Here is a 9,568-nt window from a genome sequence, read left to right as displayed (position 1 = left end):
TCCATCGATCAACAAGAAGGAATCATAAGCTTTCCTAGGCGCCATAGGTTTCTGGAGAATGCACTTTCCCAAGTACAGCCAGATTGTGAGCCCTCTCTTCCTGGTTACCCGAACCAAGAACGATTTCCACTGGGGCCCTGAACAGCAGCAAGCCTTCACCCATATCAATCAAGAAATAGCTCACGGCATAGCCCTGGCCCAGTCAGGGCAGGACCAGAGGTGAAGAACATGCTGTACTCTGCAGCTGGGAATAATGCTCTGTCCTGGAGCCTCTGGCAGAAGGTGCCTGGTGAGACTCGGGGCCGACCACTGGGATTCTGGAGCGGAAGCTACAGAGGGTCTGAAGCCAACTACACTCCCACAGAGAAAGAAATCTTGGCAGCTTATGAAGGAGTCCAAGCTGCCTCAGAAGTAATCGGCACAGAGGCACAACTCTTCCTGGCACCCCGACTACCAGTGCTGGGGTGGATGTTCAAAAGCAAGATTCCTTCCACACATTACGCCACCAATGATACTTGGAGCAAATGGATCGCCCTCATCACGCAGCGTGCCCGTATTGGAAACCAAAGTGGCTCTGGGATCTTGGAAATAATTACGAACTTGCCAGAAGGTGAGACTTTTGGGTTATCTTCTGAAGAAGAAGAGGGAGCAGGTGATGCGTGCCGAAGAAGCCCCACCATAGAACGAGCTACCCGAGAGTGAAAGACAATATGCCCACTTCACTGATGGTTCCTGCCGGATTGTAGGCCCTAGCCGGAAATGGAAAGCTGCTGTATGGAGCCCCACACGACAAGCTGCACAGGCTACTGAGGGAGAAGCTGGATCGAGCCAATTTGCTGAACTCAAAGCCATCCAATTAGCTCTAGATGTTGCTGAAAGAGAGAAGTGGCCAAAGCTCTTCCTCTACACAGATTCATGGATGGTAGCCAATGCTCTGTGGAGTTGGCTGGAAAGGTGAAAGAAGGCAAAGTGGCAGCACAGAGGAAAACCAATCTGGGCTGCTGAGGAGTGGAAAGGTCTTGCCACTCGGGTAGAGAAGCTATCCGTGAAGGTCCGTCATGTAGATGCTCACGTCTCCAAGAGCCGGGCTAACGAAGAACATTGTAACAACAAACAGGTAGATCAGGCTGCGAAAATAGAGGTGTCCCAGATAGACTTGGATTGGCAACATAAAGGCGAGTTGTTCCTAGCTCTATGGGCCCATGATGCCTCAGGCCATCAGGGCAGAGATACCACCTATAAGTGGGCACAAGATCGAGGGGTGGATCTAACCATGGACAGTATCTCCCAGGTGATCCATGATTGTGAGACATGCGCTGCAATCAAGCAGGCCAAGCGGGTGAAGCCCCTGTGGTATGGTGGGCGGTGGTCCAAATACAAGTATGGGGAGGCCTGGCAGATTGATTACATCACACTGATTCAAACCCGCCAAGGCAAGTGCTATGTGCTCACAATGGTAGAAACCACCACAGGATGGCTGGAGACTTACCCTGTACTTCACACTACTGCCCGGAACACCATCCTGGGCCTTCAAAAACAAGTCCTTTGGAGTCATGGCACCCCTGAGAGAATCGAGTTTGATAATGGGACTCGTTTCAAGAACGGCCTTATAAATACCTGGGCTAGAGAACATGGCATTGAGTGGGTGTATCACATCCCTTACCATGCACCAGCAGCTGGGAAGGTTGAGCAGTGTAATGGATTGCTTAAAACCACCTTGAAGGCACTGGGTGGGGGGACTTTCAAAAACTGGGAGGTTCATTTAGCAAAAGCCAACTGGTTAGTTAACACCCGAAGCTCCACCAGCCGAGCAGGCCCTGCCCAATCCGAACCCCTACAAACAACAGACGGGGATACGGTTCCAGTGGTGCACGTGAGAGGTATGCTTGGAAAAACTGTTTGGGTTAATTCTGCCTCGAGCAAAGACAGACTCATCCGTGGAGTTGTTTTTGCTCAGGGACCAGGTTGCACCTGGTGGGTGATGCAAAAGAATGGAGAGACCCGATGCATTCCGTAAGGGGACCTTGTTTTAGGGTGAACTCCCCATGGGTCTGTACTTGTATCAGTATCAGCATGTATATATGTATATAATTCGGGTGATGCATGTATTTATATAGTTAAAAGGGTTAAGTTTCATGTAACATTTTAGTATGGGTAAAATTCGGGGTGGATAATGTTGGGGTTTTAGGAGCTCTCCTGGTTTTTTCTTCTGTTAAAGGAATTTCCCCCATACAGGTTGCCAGGGGAGCAAATGGCTGAGTACTTAAGAAAAACGAAAGAGCTAGCTATAGGGTGGGGTGCATCTGGCTACTCTTTTGTTTTCACCTGAGTGTGTGGGGGCAGTCGGTCTCGGTGTCCGGACAGAGAGGAAGGCTGCTTTTCTTCGGCTACTTGTCTTTCTGCTGGAGAAGCCCTGGGATCCCAAAACCCGCCTTCCCTGCTCCGCTGGAAGCTGGGCTGTGGCCGCCCTGCCCCGCCGTTGCTTCTAGCCTTTGTTGCGTTGTAGCCCTGCTCGCCCTGCCTGCCCAGACCTCCTGGGGGGAGGTTCCCCGTTTGGATACATCGTGTCTGCCACCCAGGATTTGTGCTCGTCCCTGCTGTTCCAGCCGGCTGTTCCTGAGGGTCCGGCCGGGCACTGGGATCGGCTGCCCAGGGGTTTGTGAAGCTTCTTTGTTCCATCCCTCCCCGGGATCCCAGGGCACCAGTGCTGCGTGCTCCCTGAGCTCGCTCCAGAGCATCCCCTGCAGCCGAGGGGGGAACCATCGTACCTGCCCTGCTCACCAGGAGCCACCAGCGCCTCTGCTGGCTGCGACCAGAACTGCACCCGAGGGGAAAGGGCCTGACAGCCGAGAAGGCTGGCACTGGGTTTGTGATTGTTTGCTGTTACTGCTATAGTTATTGTTGTTTGTTTGACTGGTTATACACATATAGATATATAATAGTAAAGAACTGTTTTTCCTATTTCCCACATCTTTGTCTAAAAAGCCCCTGGATTTCAAAATTATAATAACTCGGAGGGAAGGGGATTGCATCTGCCATTCCAAGGGAGGCTTCTGCCTTCCTTAGCAGACACCTGTCTTTCAAACCAAGACACTTCTACATCTAAATGTTGCATTTTGTAATAATGCTCTGCCAAATCTCTTGCTGTTTTCAAAACTAACTGTTTCTCCATGTCTGTTAGTCCACCCAATAGTAATTGTATATCAGCTCAATCTGGATCATGCTGTTTGATTATGAGTTGCAAGTGTTCAGCGGTACCTGCTGGATCCCTTCGGTAATTTTTGGCAATGTTGTACCATGCATCTAGGCCAGCAGTAGAGAAAGGTACTCTAATAAACATTGTATTCCCATCAGGTGCTGCTGCCTTCTGCAGGGGAGCCATCAGTACCTGCTTCCTGGTTCAGGACGAAACAGGACTGCCCGCGGGAGAGGGGGTTGGCATTGGTGTTCCTTTCAAGTCTGCATCCTCTTCCCATCTCCTAAGGGGAGGCTTAAGCAAATCCGTTAGTTCATCATTGTCTTGTCCCTGAGCCGCTGCCTGATAGACTTTGTCTGACCTTGTACATCTCTGACCTACACTGCATGACGAACAGCACCGCTTAATTCTTCCTCGGCCTTTTTTATTTTCTTTTTCCAGAGCTAACACCATAGGATCACTGGGGGGTTTAATTCCACAATCTCTCTGCCATTCAGGATGATTTCAGAGAGAGAAAAATGCGTCCGCGTAGGAAACTTCTTGCCACTTGCCTTCCCGTCTCAAAAACAGCATTAACTGTAGCAAGGTGTTATAATCTAAAGTTCTATTAGGTGGGCACTTTGTTCCCTCTTCTAATTTATACAGTGGCCAGCATTGGGTGCAATATTTTACAAGAGTTCTTTTATTTTCTGTGCCTCCAGGTCCTACTATCTCTTTCCAATGTGCCAAAACACAGCCAAGTGGGCTTGCTCTAGAGATTTCTTTACTCTGTCTGGTTCCCATCCTGTTCAGAATTCGAGTTCACTCAAATACTGTGCCACCCACTCCGGGTCACCCATATAGTGTATAAGCCACTCTTTATAAATTCTCTTATGCTTTCTGCTAGGCCTGCTTTGCTGCCACTTAAAATCTTCTTCAAAAGCCTTTACTACTTTCTCCCAATCCTTTTCTAGCACACTACTATTTTCAGGAACATGATGCTCTTTGCCACACAAAAGTTTTAAAACAAAATGGTCCTTGCTTTCCCAGCACTCTGGGCACGGATCTCTGTCTGCTAAATAAATAGAATTGCAGTACCTCCAACTTCCACAAAATCCGCACTGAGCTAAAACCCACAGCCGGTGTGGGGCTGGAATCTTCTTATACCCACACACAAAGGAAGGAATTCCTTCTATCACTTGTGTAGATAGGACAAATGAACGGAAAGAGGTGGGGGCTATACTCCTACTATATAACTGTTGAGGGATAGAGGAGGGTAACGACCTTCCTCCCTGCTTAGTCACTGTTGTTTCTATCTCCTTCTCCTAGTTTTATCTCGCTTCCACCCAAACCTTTCTTCACACCCTCTCACGGTTCTTTCCCAGTTTTCTTCCCGAACCTCCCAAACCTCAGGTACCAAATGCGACTTCCCGCACACAAACTTTAAAATCTCAGGCTCAAAATCAACTTCTCTAGAGTGTCTCTGATAACACTGAGAGCATAGGCTCTGCCACCTGGCAGAAGAACAGTACTGCCTCTTCTTACAAATTTTACACTGTATTAGTACCTATGCAACATGCCACCCTCTCGCTGAATGAAAAGTTCTAATGCATCCACAAAAACAAGTTATTCTATGTATTCTTTCAAAACCTAAATTCTCTGCCACTGGTTGTTCCCAATCTAAAGCTACTAATCTTCCTGCAGAGGTTCTGTATATTCCCTCTAAAGGAACTCGTTCGCCTCTTCTCTCTATCCAATGTCCTATCAGATTTACAAATTCCCAAGAATCAAGACCAAACCACTGAGGGGGAGGGGTTCTTCTAACCTCTCGCCTAGCCACAATTCTAATTTAATTAGCACAAAAATCAATAATCCCGCACCGCCCCAAACAAATGCTTCAATACTACACACTCAAACAACACACGGCAACATACACATCTCCGATTTACAAACAAATAGGCGAGCTAATCCACAGCCACATACACATAAAAGCAATCCAGCAACAACCAATATCCACACAGACATATAAGCAACCCAAAAACACTCAAACCAGCTACTAGTAGCCAAAATATTCGTAACACTCATATGTAATAACTTCAGGGTCCCGCTTATATATTTTTGCCAATACAGTCATCAACAAGTTCTGGTGGAAGCCCCCCCAGAATCACCCAATCCACTCTCAGGATCATTAGCAGCCGCTCTATCAGTTGGTGACTCCCCCTTGCTGGCTCCCGTAGCTGGCTGCTTGCAAGCTCCAACTTTACCCACACAGGGACTATGCTGTGTGTGGGGACGTCTCCTCGCATCTTACCAGCAGCCCTGGCCATGCATATGACTTACAGGCCCCCTAAATCCAGAACATACTGTCCGCAGTCCCAGCAGTTTGCTGTCTGCCCCTGCAGTGAGCGAGATGAGACACGGAGTTCCTCTGGGAAAGCCCCGGGGTGCGCCTAGGAAGTCCGCTCCTCAGCTGATCCTGCAGCCGGACAGAGTTTTCTCCTGCCTGGCTTGCCAGAATGATATGCAGAAAAGACTCCATTACTGAAATAAGTAGTAAAGTAGATATGTTTATTCCAGCGCTGGGACGCATGGGGGATAGTTCCTCCAAAGTCATGTGTGCCAACAGCTGCATTCAGCTTGGTATATATGGGGTTACAAGTTACAGGTTATATATTCATTAAGTTTCCCAATACGCCTATACATATTCATTACCTAGCCCCACCTAGCCTCACCTTGTATTACAATGAACCCAAAAGTCATTTACATCCGTGTTGCGCTTGCGCAGTGTTGTATAGTGGTTGTGGGCAGGGGTCGCTGAGATGGAGTAAGGGTCTTCCTCAAATGAAGTAAGGAGTCTTCCTCCTTCTGAACTTTTCACCTTGCTTCCCTGCACATGCTCTTTATGTCCCTGGCCCGAGTACAAACTTCAAGGCTGGTTTAAGTTAGTTTGAGGTTGAAAACAGGATCTTTGGTCAAGATTCCTTCCCTTATCAATAGTCTTACATCTCATCCTGCTTTAGTAGGCACGATAAGTGTTGGGCAATCTGTATGCATTGCTTTTAACAAAAAACTTCTTAGCAAATCATTTAATCTCTGCTTCCCCATCCCACCCTGATTCATGGGAGCCCCAATGCCTTCATCACAAAAATTTGCAACTGACCCATGCTGACTGAGGAGAGAAGACAGGACACAAAACATAGAATTACAAGGGTAAATATTTCTTTCTGTGCATGGGGTGTCCCAGACAAATTGGGGCACCCAAATGTGATTTTACACGGGGTTTTCATACCTTTCAAACATTCAGATGCAACACAATTCGACAAATCACTAACACAACACACATTCACCTACGCTACCCATTACTAATCATAGTAAAATTTTGTAAAGCAACTGTACTTTTTCAGCATTCTTGCTGCTTGTCTCTTGACTCAGTTTCCCTGTGGGAAGAGATAAGATGGAATTGAGCTGTGGGCTGTGTGTCATAGGTTAGCAAAGCATAGTCCCGGAAGTGATGTTCTTGCAAAGGGGTGCTTACAGCTTCCTCTGTGACCAGATAGAACCTATCAGCTGGCCAGTTTGAATATAGACAATTCTTTAAGCCACTTAAAGTTGTGACCGCCTCTGTGATACACACTTAAGAATAGAAAACCCTGAGGCAGAGGGTCTGTCTCGTTTCCGGTGCTGGGACAGGTGGCTGCAGGCCCCTTGTGGGGGTCAGTGGGCCCAGCCCAGGCCCTGCTCAGGCCAGGCTGGGCCGGGCCACAGCCATCCTGAAGCCGATGGGCCCTGTGCCACCTGCGGAACCCCCCCCACAGCCCTGCTGTGGGGAGGTGGAGCGGCTCGGCTTCCCCCCCCTCTCCACTGCAATAAGCCACATTCCAGCTGCAAGGCCTAGGTGAGATTAACCCTTTTAGTGCTGTGAAGAGATGAAAACTTGAGGGAAGAGAAAGAGGAGATGCTTAAAGCTGAAAGTCTGTTGTGACGCTATGATATATCAGAGTATCCTGTTGTAATTTCATGAAGATATGGGGGGTGGAGTGTTCAAATCAACTTGTAAGCAAAAGCACCTGCTCTGAGATAGGCAGATGCTGATGCAGATGTAATTTCATGAGAAGTTTAACAGGGAGAGATGGAAGCGATGAGGACTTTTGCTCCAAATGGGAAAGGAGAAAACCTCAGTTCCTAGACATGCTTCCAGAGACAGTCCTAAAGATGAAGATGAGGAAGACCCTTTGCTCCCAGGGAAGGAGAAGGGCCTCTGTTCTTAGAGATGAAATGCTCCCAGAGATGGGTGAACAGAACTTTTGTTTCTGAACAGCTCAACCTTAAAATTGTACCCCAAAAAACTTCAAGAGTGGACCCTTGAAAGCAGTTGTGGGAAAGCTGCAAGTTGGGGGAAGGGACTCACATGCAAGCAGAGAGACTCCTCTTCCTAAATGGACTGAACAAAGTTATTTGGAAGTGGGCAGCTGTCTCGTTGTGATAATGTTTTCATAGCATGAGCAAGAGAGACTCCTCTTTCTAAATGGACTGAACAAGGTTATTTGGAAGTGGTAAACAGACTGAACATCTCAAGGGTTGTCTTTTTACATTGTCAGTGGGAGAAGGGAGGAAGGTGGGGGGAGGAGGAGAGTTCTGAAGGTGTGGTATGATTTTTTTTTTCTTTCTTTCTTCTTTTAGGTCTGTTAATAAACTTCTTTATATTCTTTCAAGTTGGTGCCTGCTTTGCTTTTCTCCTAATTCTTATCTCACAGAAGATAAACAGTAATGAGTATTTTGGGCCAAACCACTACAGGGCTGTGAGACGTGCTACGGAGGCACATGGCAGCACAAAGGAGCACATGGCGGCACAGAGAAGCTTGTCTCCACTGGACCCTGGCAGGAGGAAGTGTCACATGGCAGATCCCTATGGAGAGGAGGCTGCCGGGAGCTGACGGATGGGTGAACAGCATGCGATCACCCCATAGAAGGACATTTAAAAAGTGCGTTGCTGATGTGGTGACATGGGATAGGTCATGTAGTGAGAATTACCATATAAGGAAATACTGTGCCTTGGAAAAGTGTATAAAACCAGCTTGTTTCTTTGAATAAATGATTCAGATTCCCTGCCAGCCTGGGTTCGTGCCTCAATCACCACATGTCCCTGGAGTCAGTCTTGCTATAGTTACTTAGCTATGATGCCAGACAATGCTGGAAGGTGTCATACATGAAATCCCTATTTGTGCTTGGTCTTTGCATATTAAGTGTTTCAATTAATTAATTTTGAGTTAAATATTTTTAAATTGAATGTTAAAATTAACCCATCAGCCCAGGTACACAAATCAAGTTTTATGATTATGGTTTTCACTTGTTCAAAGAAGTTTGTTTGCACCCTTCCCAGTAAAAAAAAAAAAAAAAAAAAATCCCAGTTAAAAGTTCCCCAGTTAAAATCCCTTTTCAAACATTAATCACTTGTACACCATAAGAGTTATCCTTCCTGTGTTTACTGTATACTTTTACAAGTGTTTTAAGATGTGTTGGATGTATTTTTTTATGTTTTGTACTTTGGTTCCAAGGCAGATTTCAAAACCCCAGTTCCAACAAACAGCCCAGCCCCCACAGCATTACCCTGTAAGTAAGCTCCATAGCAACCTGAATTTTAATGACCCTTATCTCAGCTAATACCACCCCTCTGACAAGGATGAGCCATTGGTGGACAGAGATAATCTGTCAAAGGGAAAACACCAATCACCTTAAACCAAAGGGGCGGACTGTGGGCGGACTGTGGGCGGACTGTGGGCGGAGCAAAGGCTATAAAACAGGGAGCACGAGAAAGACACGCCCCCTTTTCTCTCCAGCCTGCTGAGGAGTTCAGTGCTGGAAAAACCTACTCCTTTTAAGGAGCCTTTAGAAATATATATTTTTTTTTTTGACCAGCCTAGCACTGCAAGCCCTTTTTTTCTCTACCTGAGGTCCAGTGCTGTCTAAGCCTGAAGATCTCTAATCCCTGCACTCCTGGGGCATACCATCTACCGAGCCATAGGATCCCAAATTTTTATATTTTTTTTCACTTTTCCGTTTTTAATAAATTGTTTTAATTTTTGACTAAGAGTTATCTCATTTCTCACAGAAGGGTTTCAGACACACATTAGAGCGGCTAAGATGCTGGCATTATCTTGATCATCCAGGGGTGTCCTTTATCCTTCATGCACAGCTTTATGCTTCCAAGATGCAAAGTCTTTATTTCCAGGGCCGGGCTGTCCTTAAGACTGTTTTACTTAAGCATGAACAATACTAAAGTCTCCAGTAAAATTCCACTACCGCATTAGAGTGTATAATGTGAACTAGAATATATATTTCTAGCAAACAAAGTATAGCAGAGACTCTGGGGCTGTGCCAGAAGCCCTGGGGTGT

This window comes from Aphelocoma coerulescens (genome assembly GCF_041296385.1).
Source record: "Aphelocoma coerulescens isolate FSJ_1873_10779 chromosome W unlocalized genomic scaffold, UR_Acoe_1.0 ChrW_unloc_scaf_5, whole genome shotgun sequence".
Classification (NCBI taxonomy): Eukaryota; Metazoa; Chordata; class Aves; order Passeriformes; family Corvidae; genus Aphelocoma; species Aphelocoma coerulescens.
Note: the sequence above shows the minus strand (reverse complement) of the source record.